We start from the raw sequence: 14671 nt of genomic DNA, 5'->3' as shown, positions 1-14671 counted from the left end.
GGTGTTTTTGCCTGAGAGAAAAAAGTCTCTAAAGTTAATGATTATGAAATATGTATTTGTTTATATTCAAAAGTTGTCAACATGAAGTAGAATGACTAAAAACTAACATTAACAAAATGGAAAGGATTCTAAAATATACATCTTAGCCCAAAATGTGTACCAAAGCTGTTGCAGAACCAAATGTCTCCATCTTTTAATGAGTCCCCCCCCGCCCATGTTGTTATCTGGGCAGTGTCTGTGTTCGGAGGTATCTGTTTGCTCTGTCAGATTCCTTTTCCACCCTTGACCCTGTTTGGGGCCTCGGGATCTGGCCTCTTCAGACAGGATGATCGAGCTCCTCTTCGCACAGTTTTTGTGTGGATTTAGTCAATGAAAGACTTTGGCAAGGAGGTCAGAGGATGGGGAGAGAACGAGGATCCTATGGGGCTGCCGTTGGGAGTCTCTCCTTCCATCGCCCAAGATCACAGCTCGTGTCAGGAGCACTGGTCCCACCAGTTTAGCTTCTGAGAAAACTCCCTCCTTTTGCCTCTTCCTGGTTAGGAATGCAAATAGCTTTTACCATTGTCAGTTTAGGCTCCCTCATCAGCCCTGAGGCTTCCCTTAATCCTGCCTGGGATTTTTTTTTGTAAATATAGGTGGTCCCTGATTTATGATTTTTCAATTTAACGATGGCGCAAAAGCGATACTCATTCACTAGAAACTGTTGTTTGATTTTTGAATTTTGATCTTTTCTGGATTAGTGGCCTGTGGTACAGTCCTCTCTCCCGAGGCTAGGCAGCAGGGTGGCATACATGCCACCTGCCATATCCAGCAGGCATATTCTTTATACCTGTCCTTCCTTGTATCTACCATGACAAAACTTTAAAAATACATCTTATTTCATTCCTTTTATCTTCTTTCCCTTTTCATGATAATTTCTCTGACCACCTACAGTTATTATTCAGTCTCCAGCAATAATTTTAACTTTTTGAGACATGACTCCTTTGTGAATTAGATGAAAATGGCTTTTCTCCCCAGAACAGTATATAAAACATATATGTAATAAATTTGCATGTGATTTATTTCACTATACTGGAAATTGATTTTTCTTAAATATTTTATTTATTTGAGAGAGAGAGTGCATGGGGGTGGGGCAGAGGGAGAAGCTGAGTAGGGAGCCCGACAAGGGGCTTAACCCCAGCACCCATGAGATCATGACCAGAGCTGAAGGCAGACGCTTAGCTTAACTGACTAAGCCACCCAGGCGCCCTAAACTGGAGATTGATTTTGATCACATTTTGATCACAGAATATTTTATTTATGGAAAATAAACATACAATCTAATAGTGATTTTCTGGAAATAATTGAAATAAATCTAATTTATATAGTCCCCCCCCCCCAAAAAAAACTCCCAAGGTAAGTGTTAACTCTGCCCAAATTAAGGTATCTGATGTTAAAGCTGAAAAAGAGGTTGTCATAGCAACATGAAAGTATCTTGGGCCCTAAGTTGACTTCGACATTTTAATTTTGATGGCAGCCAGTGCTTAAAAACTGTAACTCAAAGGTAGGTTGTTATCAAAGAATATCAGAATTTTCTGGGACTCTTTTGGGTTGAATTTATCTAGCATCATTTCCTTTGTCCTCAAATCAATACGTTTACCTTTGCAAAGCTGGCATTATTGATTTCCTCTATGCCAGAAAAGAAAGGACTAGGAGTCCATATTTAAGTTTTAAAGCTGTCTAAATAGAAGGAATCTGTGAGAGAAGTCTCCAGTGCTTCCAATTATTTTCAGATTTCTTTCTGCAGGAAACTGAGAAGGCCTTGTCACTCTTGACTCTAACCTATAAAAACACTTTTCCCAGCACCGCAAGGTTGACGTGGATGTCTCCCTGCAATTCTGGCTTTCATACTGGAGCTTAGGTGTGGTTTGATGAACTAGGATTCTTTGGGCTGCAAATGCAGGATCCCAATTCAAGAAAAAATTAGATAGTAAAGAAGTTTATTATCTTACATAACAGGAAGTCCAGAAGTAGAATTAGTTCTGGTCAGGTTGGTGACTCAGTAATTCAATGATGGTCATCAAGAATCCATATTCTTCCTATATTTCTGCTCTGTAATCTTCAGTGTGACAGTGTTGAATTTAGACTTGCTCCTCTTATGGCTATAAAATACTTACCAGCACTATCTGATGCAATATACATTCTTGTTCACATCCTAAACACGAGAAAGCCCTTTCCCCCAACCATAATTGGACCAACGCAGACCTGACTTCTGTAGTTACAACAGGGGCCAAAGCAATGCCATGTGTTGAGTGCTTTCAATGAAGCACAAACAACCTGACAGTGAGGTCTGTTGTCCCTCAGTCATTGGTTTGGGGTGGGAGGGGGAGGGCAGCGCTATCCAAACAAAATCAGGATTCTATTAGGAAGGAAGAAAGGGAAATGGGTGTTGGGAAGGGAACTAAGGTTCTCTATTGATCTTTTCAATAGTATCTATAATAGCAACTGTAGGAAGTATATAAAAAAATTTACCTCAGCTAAAAATATCTGCCAGTTAACCTAAGCCACGAATTAACTCTCTATCGAGTTACTCTGAGAATGGGTATTCCTTTTCTCTAAAAGTTTTGCCTTAAGTTTTATTGTGTTTCAAGAATACTTTTTTAGAAATTCAGCAATCATATGTGTAATAGAGAAAACCTTATATTCTGTTACACTTTTTAAAAAAAGGAATGGCTCAATACCCTGTTTTTTTTTTTAAAGATTTTATTTATTTATTTGACAGAGATAGAGACAGGCATCGAGAGAGGGAACACAAGCAGGGGGAGTGGGAGAGGAAGAAGCAGGCTCATAGCAGAAGAGCCTGATGTGGGGCTCGATCCCAGATCGCCGGGATCACGCCCTGAGCCGAAGGCAGACGCTTAACCGCTGTGCCACCCAGGCGCCCCAATACCCTGGTTTTGACAAGAACCACAACAGCAGACAAGACAGCTTTGTGATGGTTGGTAGGGATTGAATCTGAAACATTGACACCATAATTTAGAGGATATATGGTTTCTTTATCAAAGCAGCCAAATCAGGTATGATGTGAAGCATTGCAGATGGTCCACTTATATATGTATTATCCATATTTTGCCTCACTGAAGTTTTTACTAACTGAGAACCTTCTTACCATTTGCAGATGTTGATACTTCTGTAGTTTTCAAAACTGACTCTCAAAATAGGAATCATTTAAAGGTGTTATTAAGCAAATATACAGATAAAATCCAGAAGTTGGTTGTACCAAACTTTCAGAAGTCAGTTTCATTCAGTTGTGAAGTGTATGAAGTAACTGTTTCTTCATTACTTGTCAGTGATCTTGGAGGAGATGATATGTTTTCATTCTGACAGTGGCATTGCTTTGGGGCTGATTACAGGGTTAGAGCCCTTTGCCATGCGATTTGGTGGCCACGTCAGACTCTCCTGAATGGCATCCTGCCATTCCCTTTTCACGTGTCTCCCATTTAGCCTCCCTCTTCTGCCTTTTCTCTCTTAGGTCTCCTCTCTCGGTCTCTCTCCTTGCTACCTTCCTTGTTCCACCTTTTCACTTTCTTATTTTCTCATCTCCTTCCTTCCGTCTTCCCTAATATCTTCCTTGTATCCCCTTGGTCGTTGCCATTTTTCCTGTTATATCAGAAGAATCTTTCTAGCAACAGAATGCCATAGGAAGTGCTTTTCATTAAAAATACTAATAATTTTATTCTCTTTTGCCAAATTTTATCTTCAGAGGAATGAGTGACAGTGAAGGAGTATGAGCGTGCTGTACATGTGTGTGTGATATTTAATAATGAAAAACTGATATACTTTCTCTTTTAAACAATGATTCCATTGATGACTGTCCTTGTGGGTAGAAAAGGAGGAATCCCTTGGGGCGCCTGGGTGGCACAGCGGTTGAGCGTCTGCCTTCGGCTCAGGGTGTGATCCCGGTGTTATGGGATCGAGCCCCACATCAGGCTCCTCCGCTATGAGCCTGCTTCTTCCTCTCCCATTCCCCCTGCTTGTGTTCCCTCTCTTGCTGGCTGTCTCTATCTCTGTCAAATAAATAAATAAAATCTTAAAAAAAAAAAAGAAAAGAAAAGGAGGAATCCCTATTCCTTTAGTGTGTTTCACATATTCTGATACAGTCAGGATTTGGCTAAGGACTTTAAGGTATTAGAATGTTCTTAGACTAAAAGTTCTATCAGTGTCTCTTTTCCTTTAACTTAAACATTTTATTATTTGTAAACAGAGTGAAGAAGATGCATGTATGGGGCAGCCTGGCAGAGTGAGAGGGTCCACATGTATGATGGCCTGGGGTGGGTATTGGAGCCCAAGCAGAGTAAAGTTGGCATTCACATGGGGGCCAGTGGCCTGGCATTGGGGTGTCAGAGATAGAACAGGTTGAAGAGGGTATACAGGGAAGGGGGTATGTAGAATAACTTGGCATGGGGTTTCGTGACTGAACAGGGTGGGGAGAACATCCACATGTGGTCATGACCTGAGTGGAGTAAGGAGGACATCTATGTGAGGGAGGTGGTAGTTTCAAAGATGAGAGACTGGTTACATATAGGGGAAGTGTTTAAATAAGTAATTATGTTAAAGTTCATGGGAGCCAGATCTCTCACCTTTGGAAAAAGGAATTGCAAATATGGAAAGGGAGAAGCTGGAATAAAAGTGGAGTTAGAAGACTTAATTGTGAAAACTCAAGGTTTTCAGAATATATAGACCAATGTCTTAATAACTATAGATGTAAATGTGTGTAGATTCATGTGTATGTGCACATACACATATTCCAAGATTCCTAATCTCTGTCCACTCCATGGTCCTGGGAGCACTGATACTCCAAAAGCAGTAACTACTCCTAGGGCTGAGACCTTGGCTTCTAGATATCATTCTTAAAGGAGCCAGAAGTCCTTGTAGAAATGGATGATTCCAGGTCTGGGGCAAGGAAAGTACAAATGAGCTTGAATCATCTTATACCACCACAAAACAAGGAAATGCTCAAAAATGATGAGGATGAGTCAAAGGACACAAGAACCACTTTGAACAGTCTCCCACTGGCCCAATTTGTGTCAGTTTGAACTTCAAATAAGTAATGATAGTATTGGATTATAGCTCATTGAATAAAATGAACAGTGAGTTCATACTGATAAAAATACATGAATGAATAAAAGTCTCAAAGCACATCACCACAGAATATTATTAATTACACAGGGAAAAGAGTAACTTCAGAGTTGAGAAGACTGGTGGAAATAATCTGAATCAAGTGATCAATGTAAACATAACCAATAAGAGAACAAACTGCAGTTATGTACAATTTAATAGGAAAATAGCATAACTTCTGTGATATTTTTACTAAAGATGCATAACCTAGATTGAGTCATGAGGAAACACCAGACAAACCCAAACTGATGCATGTTCTACTGGACCATAGTTTTCTAGTGTCAGCGTCATGAGAGTTAAGACTGAGATGCTGTTCCAGAGTGAATGAGATTGAAGAGACATGGTAAATAAGTACAACACTTGATTCCAAACAGGATCTTTTTACTGTAAGAACATTACTGGAGTGAGGATTATAGTATTAATGTTTCAATACTAATTTTCTGATTTTGATGGTTGTACTGTGGTTATGTAGAGAATGTCTTTTTTTGGTAGAAATACTTACTAAAGTATTCAGGGGTGATGGGGTATTATTAGCTTGGCAACTTACTCTCAAATGGTTTAAGAAAAAAGTTCTTTGTACTATAACTGCATTTTCCCACCTGCACATTGGATTGTTTCAATATGAAAAGCATATGTATATAAAAAAAGGTTAAAGATGAAAATAAAAGGAGATGAAATGATTTTCAGTTATGGGCACAAGGAGAATTTAATGGAGAAGGAGGCATTTGAGTGGAAACTTGAAGGATGGGAGGATCTGGTTGAGCAAAAATGAAGGGAAGATCATTCTAGCAGCAGATACATGTGGGCTGTGTGGGCTAAAAGAATCTCCTGCTCAGCCCCCCCCCCACTGCCTTGGTTTAGATTTATCATTCCTCACCCAGACTGTTGCAGCAGTCCCCTAATAGGTCTTCCTGCCTCCAAACAAGGAGCCTAGAGCCTACTGTGCGTTTTAAGTTGAGGATTTACGATGAGAAGGTGGATGGTAGCATGGGAGAGACTTGATAGAGAAGGAGAGTGTGTTCTACTGAACACCGAGGAAGTATCCAGCCTTGCTAGAGAGTTTCTACATCATAGACCGAGCTGTAAAGTACAGCAACGATAACGAACTGGCTAATGAGAAATAGCAGCTGTAAAACAAGCTTTCGTCTTACCGCCTCTTTTTAGAAAGCATTTTCTAAAAAGGGCTGTTTACGTAGTCTACCTGCTCTGGGAATCAGCATCTAGCTATTGAAATAAAACTCACTCTTATAAAAGATATATGTATGCATTACAGAAATTTGTGATGGTGAAAGTTGATAACGAGAAGTAAAAATTATCCACCATCCCACAACTCTAATAACCACTGGCAAGTTTTCTTCTTTTTTTTTTTTAAAGATTTAATCAAGTAGTTAATTAACTAATTAATGTAGAGAGAGTATGAGCAGGCAGAGAGGCAGAGGGTGCAAAAGAATCTCATGCAGACTCCACACCAAGCATGGAGCCTGATGTGGGGCTTGATCCCACAACCCTGAGATCATGACCTGAGCTGAAATCAGGAGTCAGAAACTTAAGCGACTGAGCCACCTAAGTGCCCTTCACTGGCAAATTTTCTTCCATATTCCCCCATCCAGCTCCTGCCCCACTCCCCACACACTCATAGATATATGGGATAATTCTTTACATGTGTGTATGTGTGTGTGTGTGTGTGTGTTTAATTTTACTTAATAATTATGTTGTAGCCATCTTGCCAAAACATGAAGTAATCTTTGAAAACATGATTTCTGAAATTATAGATATGCTATTATTGCTATAAATTTAGATTTTTCCCCCTTTAATAAATAGTGCTACAAAGACATCTTTTTTTGTGTTAGTTATTTTCCTAAGATAACACCTCAAAGTGTAATTGAGTCAAATGATAAATATTTCAGGGATTTTTGTAGAAATGGGAAAACTGCCGTCCAGAAATAATATATCATTGTACACAACCACCAAACATAATAAGGGTACCAGGGGTAGTGTTTAAATAAGTATTCTTTAAATAAGTAGATTCTTGTAAAAGTGGTTTGCTTTATCTAGTTCAGGTAAATTATTTTTCTAAGAATGCCCACAGTATTCATATATTCTGCCTGGCCTTTAAACCCTGCATAGCTAAAAATATGAAAAGTGGAAAAATGCATAAAGAAATTTTTAATATATTTAACTAACAGAATTTAAACAACATTAACTTATGAATAGAATGAATAATGCTTTAGCCATCACTTGAGAGCTGTTTTAAGAAGATGGTAATTGAAACATGAAATTATTCAAGTGGTATAAAATTTTACAGTTAATGAAAGTCCTATTAACTAACGTAGGTAAGATTTTAAAAAATTATTGCAAAATAAAAAATTATAATGATACATTAAAAATCGTAATGATGCAGTGGAACAAAAAATTTCTTATACTCAGTTGACACTCACTCCTCTGTTTTGTGGATTATCTGCTTTGAGGATTATATGAAGTAAAATTTTAAAACATTCTTAAATGGCTTCTGTTCCTGTCCAGCACAATGATTATTGTCTTTATCACCCAGTTAACATATGTTCAAGCAATCCAAACTCATTTTGGTGCCACTGTAGGCAAAATGCAATTAAGAAGGAAAATTTACTACTGAACTCGTCATAGAACAAGGTCCCCAAGCACATATAAATGACTTTCGATTATCCACTACTTTGCAATCTCTCATCAAAAGAGACAATTGGAAGGTAAATAAAAACATAATTTTATTTGCAGAACTCTTATAGCCACAATGTCTTTCTTTCAGAGTTTAGAGAATTCTGTGTGATTTTTATAATCTGTAAAGATTCTGAAGAGCATTGAACCTACATGAGGAAAAGGGTGAAATAATCAGTTCTAAGAATGAGTATTTGATATGTGTAGTTATTATTATTACAGTAGGTGTATGTTCCAATAAACCTTTATTTAGAAAAACAGGCAGGGAGCCAGACTGGGCTCATGGACTATAATGTGCCAAACACTGCCCTGGAGGATGCTCCGATGAGCTGGCTGTCCAAGGAGACTCCGGCCCAGTCTGCTTCTCTGTGAGATGGAAACCACTCTAGGGCCTGCTGCTGTGCTGACAGCTGTGCATATAGGCCCGATGGAAAACCGTATTTGAGAGTTTCTGACCAAGTAGTGGGTGCAGAAGCCGGAATGTGAGGGCTGTGCTGGAACAGGTTGAGCCTTTCTCATAAGAAGCACCAATTGTGAGCAGAGCATCACATACAGAGTAGTTGAATCACTACGCTGTACACCTAAAACTAATGTAACATTGTATGTCCGCTATACTCAAACAAAAAAATTAAAAAAAAAGAAGCACCAGTTGCTAATTACAGATCACAAATTTCCCTCCTTCCTCCTTTACACACACACACACACACACACACACACAAGGAGAGAAATTTAGTTACCAGGACAAAGAGCTACAAAAGCTGGGGAGTGAAGGAAGATGTCCACAACAGAGGTGAAAGCGTTAAGAAACTAGACTGCTAGACTCTAAAGTACAGAAACCTGAAGAGACACACAAGAGGAATGTTCGACTCAGTCTCGACCAGGTTAGAAGTAGACCTGGGGAAATATGTCAGCTGAAACCTGAAAGAAGAGTTAAGGGGAACATGCCTTGGGCTAGACGGGTAGGCAGAAGCCAGATGAGACAGTTATGAGAGTTCACGTAATGGAGTCTGGATTCTGTCATGAGGGCAACTGGAAGAGGTCTCCTATTATTATCCTCTGTATCATTAAAGCATTTATTTTGGAATCTTCTTTACTTTTTCCCTCATATTTTTATCTTGACTTTTTTTTGTTCCTGTTTGCTATCTTCTTTTTTTTTTTTTAGATTCATTCATTTATTTATTTGACAGAGAGAGTGCATGTACACACAGGCGTTTGCAGGAGGGCAGGGCAGAGAGAGAGGGAGGGGCAGAGAGGGAGAGGAAGAGGGAAAGAATCCCGAGCCCCCACGTTTGGCTGGATCTCACCAACAGAGATCATGACCTGAGATCATGACCTGAGCTAAAACCAAGAGTCAGATGCTCAACCAACTGAACCACCCAGGGGCCTCCCTATTTGCTATCTTAATTCCAGCTAGGCATTCTGCCTGTTTCCTGCATATTACCTTTTCTGTGTTCCTTGCCCCCCACGTCTACTTGGATTCAGTAGGTCATATTTAGCACCAACGGTGGTGAATTGACTCAGAGGAATTTCTAGATCCCTAAACTGAATAATAGTCTTAACATAGCACTACTATCTATAAAAGAATTAATATATGATGGAAGTGGCATTTCAAATTGTGGGGGAAAGGTGAATTATTCATTAATGCAGTTTGGACCACTTAGTAGCCATCAAGAAGAAAAACAAAGTTAGATCCTTATCTCACATCAACTAAATAACAAATGGATTAGTAATTTACCTATAAAATCACAGTACTGAATGAAAATGAGGGAGCTTCTTTTTAAAATAATCTTGTATTAATACATACTTTTACAAATATGAAGTAAACCAAAATTGGTTAATTCATTCATTTATTAAAACTAGATAATTATGTGAGGCAAAAAATATCATTAAAAAAGTCAAAAGACAAATGACATACTAGGGAAAATACATGCAATTCAGATTATGTACTAAGGACCAATTTCATTATTATGAGAAGAATTCCCAAAAATCAATCAGTAAAAGAACAGCTCCTTCAAAAAGAACCAAATCAAACCAAAACCCAAAAACCTGAGAGGGTATAAACAGAGTGCACAGAAAAGGAAATACTGATGTTTTTTAAACCTTGAAAAAAATTTCAAACAGCCTCATAATTAGAAGGAAGGCAAATGAAACTACCACAAGATCTTATTTTTCACTTACCAGGTTACCAAAGATTACAAATTTTGATAACATTGTGTTAGTGATAGTGGGGAAATAGGCACTTCTATACATTGCTGCTGGGAATTTTAATCAATATAGATTTTTCAGAGGAGAATTTGGCAACAGGTATCAAAATTACCAATTCACATACATTTTGGCCTGGCAATTCCCTTATAGGAAATATATATATTTGCAGAGTTGTTTCTACAAGGCTATTTATTGAATCATTATTAACAGCAAATGTTTGCAGAAACAAACAAAACAAACCAAAAACCCCAAACATCCTTTAAGAGTGGGGTGTTATATGCAACTAATGAATCATCGAACTTTACATAAAAAACCAGGGATGTACTGTATGGTGACTAACATAGTATAATAAAAAAAATTATAAAAGAGTGGTTAGTTAAGTAAATTATGGTATGTTTATACCTAATATATGATGCAACCATTAAACATGATAATTCAGGATGAAATAATCTCTAAAATATATCATTAGAGAAAGAAGTGGGGTGCAGAACAGTGCGTGCAGTATGAAGCCACATGTGTAAACTGTATGCTAGTGAGTGCATTTGATATCTTTGGAAGGATACACAAGAAATTTGTTATGGTGACTGCCTTTGGGGAGGAAAACTGGTAGCTGAAAGACAGAGGTGGGAGAGAAAGAGGTGTTTTGTGCATATATTGCCTATCTGAAAAATCTCTCTCCTGCCGCAAAGCACAACTGTCCTTTGATGCTCTGTCTGACAGGACAGCTGACCCCTCCAAGCTTTTGGTCTTCTCTTGAAATGAAACTACCTCTGTTTAGTGCTTACGTCTTCCGGAGACCATCTGCCACCTAATCTAATGAGAAATTCATTTAGAACCCTTTGTAAAATATAAAACACTGAACACAAGTAAGGAGTAACTATCATTAGTCCTCGTCTAATATTGTGAATTATGTTAATTTGACAAGGGAAGCAAGGAAAAGTTGGAGTAGAAAAATACATTTCTCAGATCCTAAGTAGATTTAAGCTCTCTTATCTTCTGTGTATTTAATCTTTCCTTGTCAGAGAAAGAACCATATCTTTCTGAAGTTTAGTACGGTGCTTAGCTCACTGTGGGTGTTTAACAAATGTTAAATAATAATAATAGCTATTTATGGATCATTGCACCTCTTGATAATACTTTCCCTCCATTGAATCACACCTTTTAGCAAGCCATTTTTAAAATGTATTCCTAACTAAATTAAGGTGCAATAACTCACAGTGAAAATTGATATTTATATAAAAAAGAGAACTGGCACAAAACCAATGATTTAAGCTGCAACTTTCCAATTCTTTTTTGGTGGCATTAATAATGGTGCCCTTTTGAAATGTCTTTTCTTCTTTCAAATACCATATTATAACTGTGATAGGCTGGCTAGAGGGGATAGTCTTCCCATTTGCTCTTTTTTTGCCCTTCCCTTTGCTTTCACATTTTGTGATACGCCGTGGGGGAAGGGCATCAAAGGGAGTAATAACCTAATTTTAACCTGTAATTGCTCTTGCTCTTTAACTATGTCTGTGTTTTCAGAGTCTTCCTGCTCATTATGCTATATCAGTTCTCAGCTATGGCACATGTGTACATGGGGGCTGAGATAATGGTCTCTGAGAGCCCCTCCAATTCAGATAATATACGTTTCTCAAGAGAAGACGTACATTTTATGTATCTGGTATTGTTTTTGGTTATGAGGAAGTATGTTGGTTTAATAAGCCTGAATAAAACATTAACCCTTTAAAAGGATAAAAATTCTTTAGGTCCTTTAAGAATACATCCACAGAGCTGAGTTTCAGAAACTTCAGGGTGATGAAAATGCATATTCATATCTTTGAAGCGTCACAGAAATTGTTTATTCTTACCCGAAATGTCTTTTCTCTGCCTGGCAAACTCCTACTGAGCATTTAAAACTCAGTCTAAACATCAGCTCCTTTCTGAACCTTTCCCCAACAAAGAAGAGCCAGCTCTGCTCCCTTGTGATCTTACAGTGCTGCAGCACTCTCTTGAGCTCTATACTTATCTGCTTTTCTGACAGCATCTTCCATCAGACTGTGAGCTCCTTCTTGGCAAGAGTGTTTCTTATCCATCTTTGAATCCCAGTGGCTGGAACATGGGAGGTGCTCAACAAATGTTTCCTGAAGGAATGAATGAATGAATGAAGTATTGGAAGTAAGGAGTCCTGGGTTCTAGTCCCAGCTCTGCTGCTAATAATGTGTAACTGAGCAACTTGATTAACTTTTCCAGTTTTCAGTTTCCTCAAATATAAAATGAAGGGATAATTTAGAAACTCTCTCAGGTCTGTTTGATGATTTTGTCTTCTTAATTAAGATTACTAACTCCTTTTGGCAGGGGTTCTATCTTCTGTGTCATTGTGCATAGCACACTGTTTAATAAATATTTATTGGGGCGCCTGGGTGGCACAGCGGTTAAGCGTTTGCCTTCGGCTCAGGGTGTGATCCCAGCGTTGTGGGATCGAGCCCCACATCAGGCTCCTCTGCTATGAGCCTGCTTCTTCCTCTCCCACTCCCCCTGTTTGTGTTCCCTCTCTCGCTGGCTGTCTCTCTCTCTGTCGAATAAATAAATAAATAAAATCTTTAAAAAAATAAGTAAATATTTATTATATCACTCAGAAAAACATATCAAATAAGCAAGCCATGATTGAATTGTTGGGCAGATGACTGGTATCACTTCAAACCAAAGGGCTGGTCTTTTTGCATGGTTAGGTTTAAAAGACCATCTGTACCACAGAAGTATTTGTTCATGTTCTCATGCATCTTCAAGTCTGAAGGGCCACTATAAAGTGGTAGCAGAGGCTGGGTCTCAAAGAGACAATGGTTAATGGAAATGAACAATAATTCCTTTATATTTGAGGAACTGATATTTTATTGAGCACTTATTTCATGCCAAGTAAATTACATGTTATTTCTAATTTTCAACACAACCTTCCAAAACCTTAGAAAACCATTGAACCAAACCTTAGAAAAGTTATATAACTTGCTATTCCAATTATCTGTTACTATGTAACAACCTCCACCCCCCATCATAAGGGCATTAAACGGTGACCATTTTGTTACACTCCTGGATTCTATGGGTGGGGAGTTGAGAACCAGCATATTAGGTATACTTTGTTTCTGCTGCTCTGTGTCTAGGGCCTCAGCTAGGAAGTCTTGAAGCTGGGAATGCCTGGCAGGCTGGGGGCTAGAATCACTTAAGGGTTTATCATGGAAGTTGATGCTGGTAGTTAGCTGAGATCTCAACTGGAGCTTGGAACCAGAACGCCCGTGTTTGGCCTCTCCATGTGGTCTCTCACTTCCTCACACCAGAGTGACTGGGATCCAATCGAAGTGTTTCAAGAGGGCTAAAAAAAGCGGTATTGCTTCTCATGACATAGTTTCAGAAGTCATGTAGTGCCACACCCACTGTAATCACAGGCCTACCCAGATCCAAGGGATGGAGAACATAGACCCCGCCTCTCATTAGAAGATTTAACATCTCATTGTAAAGAGAACATGTGTGATGAGAAATCTAGAGCATCTTAGAAAATCTGCCACAATAGCCCAAGGTTTCAGAGCTAGAAAGAGATAGAGATGAGATTCAATCTGTCCATTTTAGTTTAAGACTTACACACTTTTCATTACACCATAGGATCTCAGTCATTTGATGATGCTAATACTTAGAAGATTTCCCTTATTTGTAAGTCTGTTAATTTAAGAAGGTTATCTTTCCTTAAAAATCTAAATTATTCCCTCCTTACTTTTCTCTATTCCCCTGTATCTCTTTTTTTTTCCCCATTGGACCCAGTTACGTCACCTGACTTTTGTTTTTTCTCTCTTTTTTCTTGGTATATCATTTTTCTCTCTTAAATTCCACGTGGCCATGGCATTTCCTTTATTCATTTTTTTTTTTAGAGTCTGGAAAATTATGAAACCACCCCATCGTTTCATCCCTTACTGTCTTCTGAGAAAGACTATTGGTTAGAACTACTTAGTTTAGAGAAAGACCACCTATTTGTAATCATTCCTCGGATTATTGACTTATAGCTAGTGGGGTGTCTGTGTTTGTGTGTGTGCATGTGTGTTGGGAACCCCTGGATTGACTGGCCTGGCTGTTGGGATTACTTGAGAAGGTCAGACTGGGATTATTTGTGAAATTTACTAGGGCAGTTGTTCTTAACCCTGGCTACAATGCAAATTAGAACTACTTGGGGAACTTCTGCAAAATGCTGATGACTGTAACCCACCCCAGAACCATTAAATCAGAATCTATGGGGGCAGGGCCAGACACTGATATTAAAAAAACAAAACAAAACCGAAACTTCCCAGGTGAATAAAACACAAGAGCATGTTTAGGAATGCACTATGGAATTCTGACGTTTTCAGTTGAGAATCATTGAGAATCTCTGAACTGGGACTCATAGGAGGTGAAGGGAGTGGTATACATTCCATGCCAGGGAGAGGAGCCTCTTTATTGGATAGGAGCACTCCTGTAGAGGGTGGTGAATTGCTTGGAGGCAGTGGGTAGCACTGGTCACACTTTGGGTAGGAGCACAGTGAACACTCCAGGACTGATGGAGACCCCCCCACCTCAGACTGTAACCCTCAAGGGGTAGGAAGCCCAAGAGGCTGAGTCC

The sequence above is a fragment of the Ursus americanus genome, chromosome 11 (assembly GCF_024610735.1).
Source record: "Ursus americanus isolate L20-20 chromosome 11, mUrsAme1.1.p, whole genome shotgun sequence".
Taxonomy (NCBI): Eukaryota; Metazoa; Chordata; class Mammalia; order Carnivora; family Ursidae; genus Ursus; species Ursus americanus.
This window is presented reverse-complemented; position numbering follows the sequence as displayed.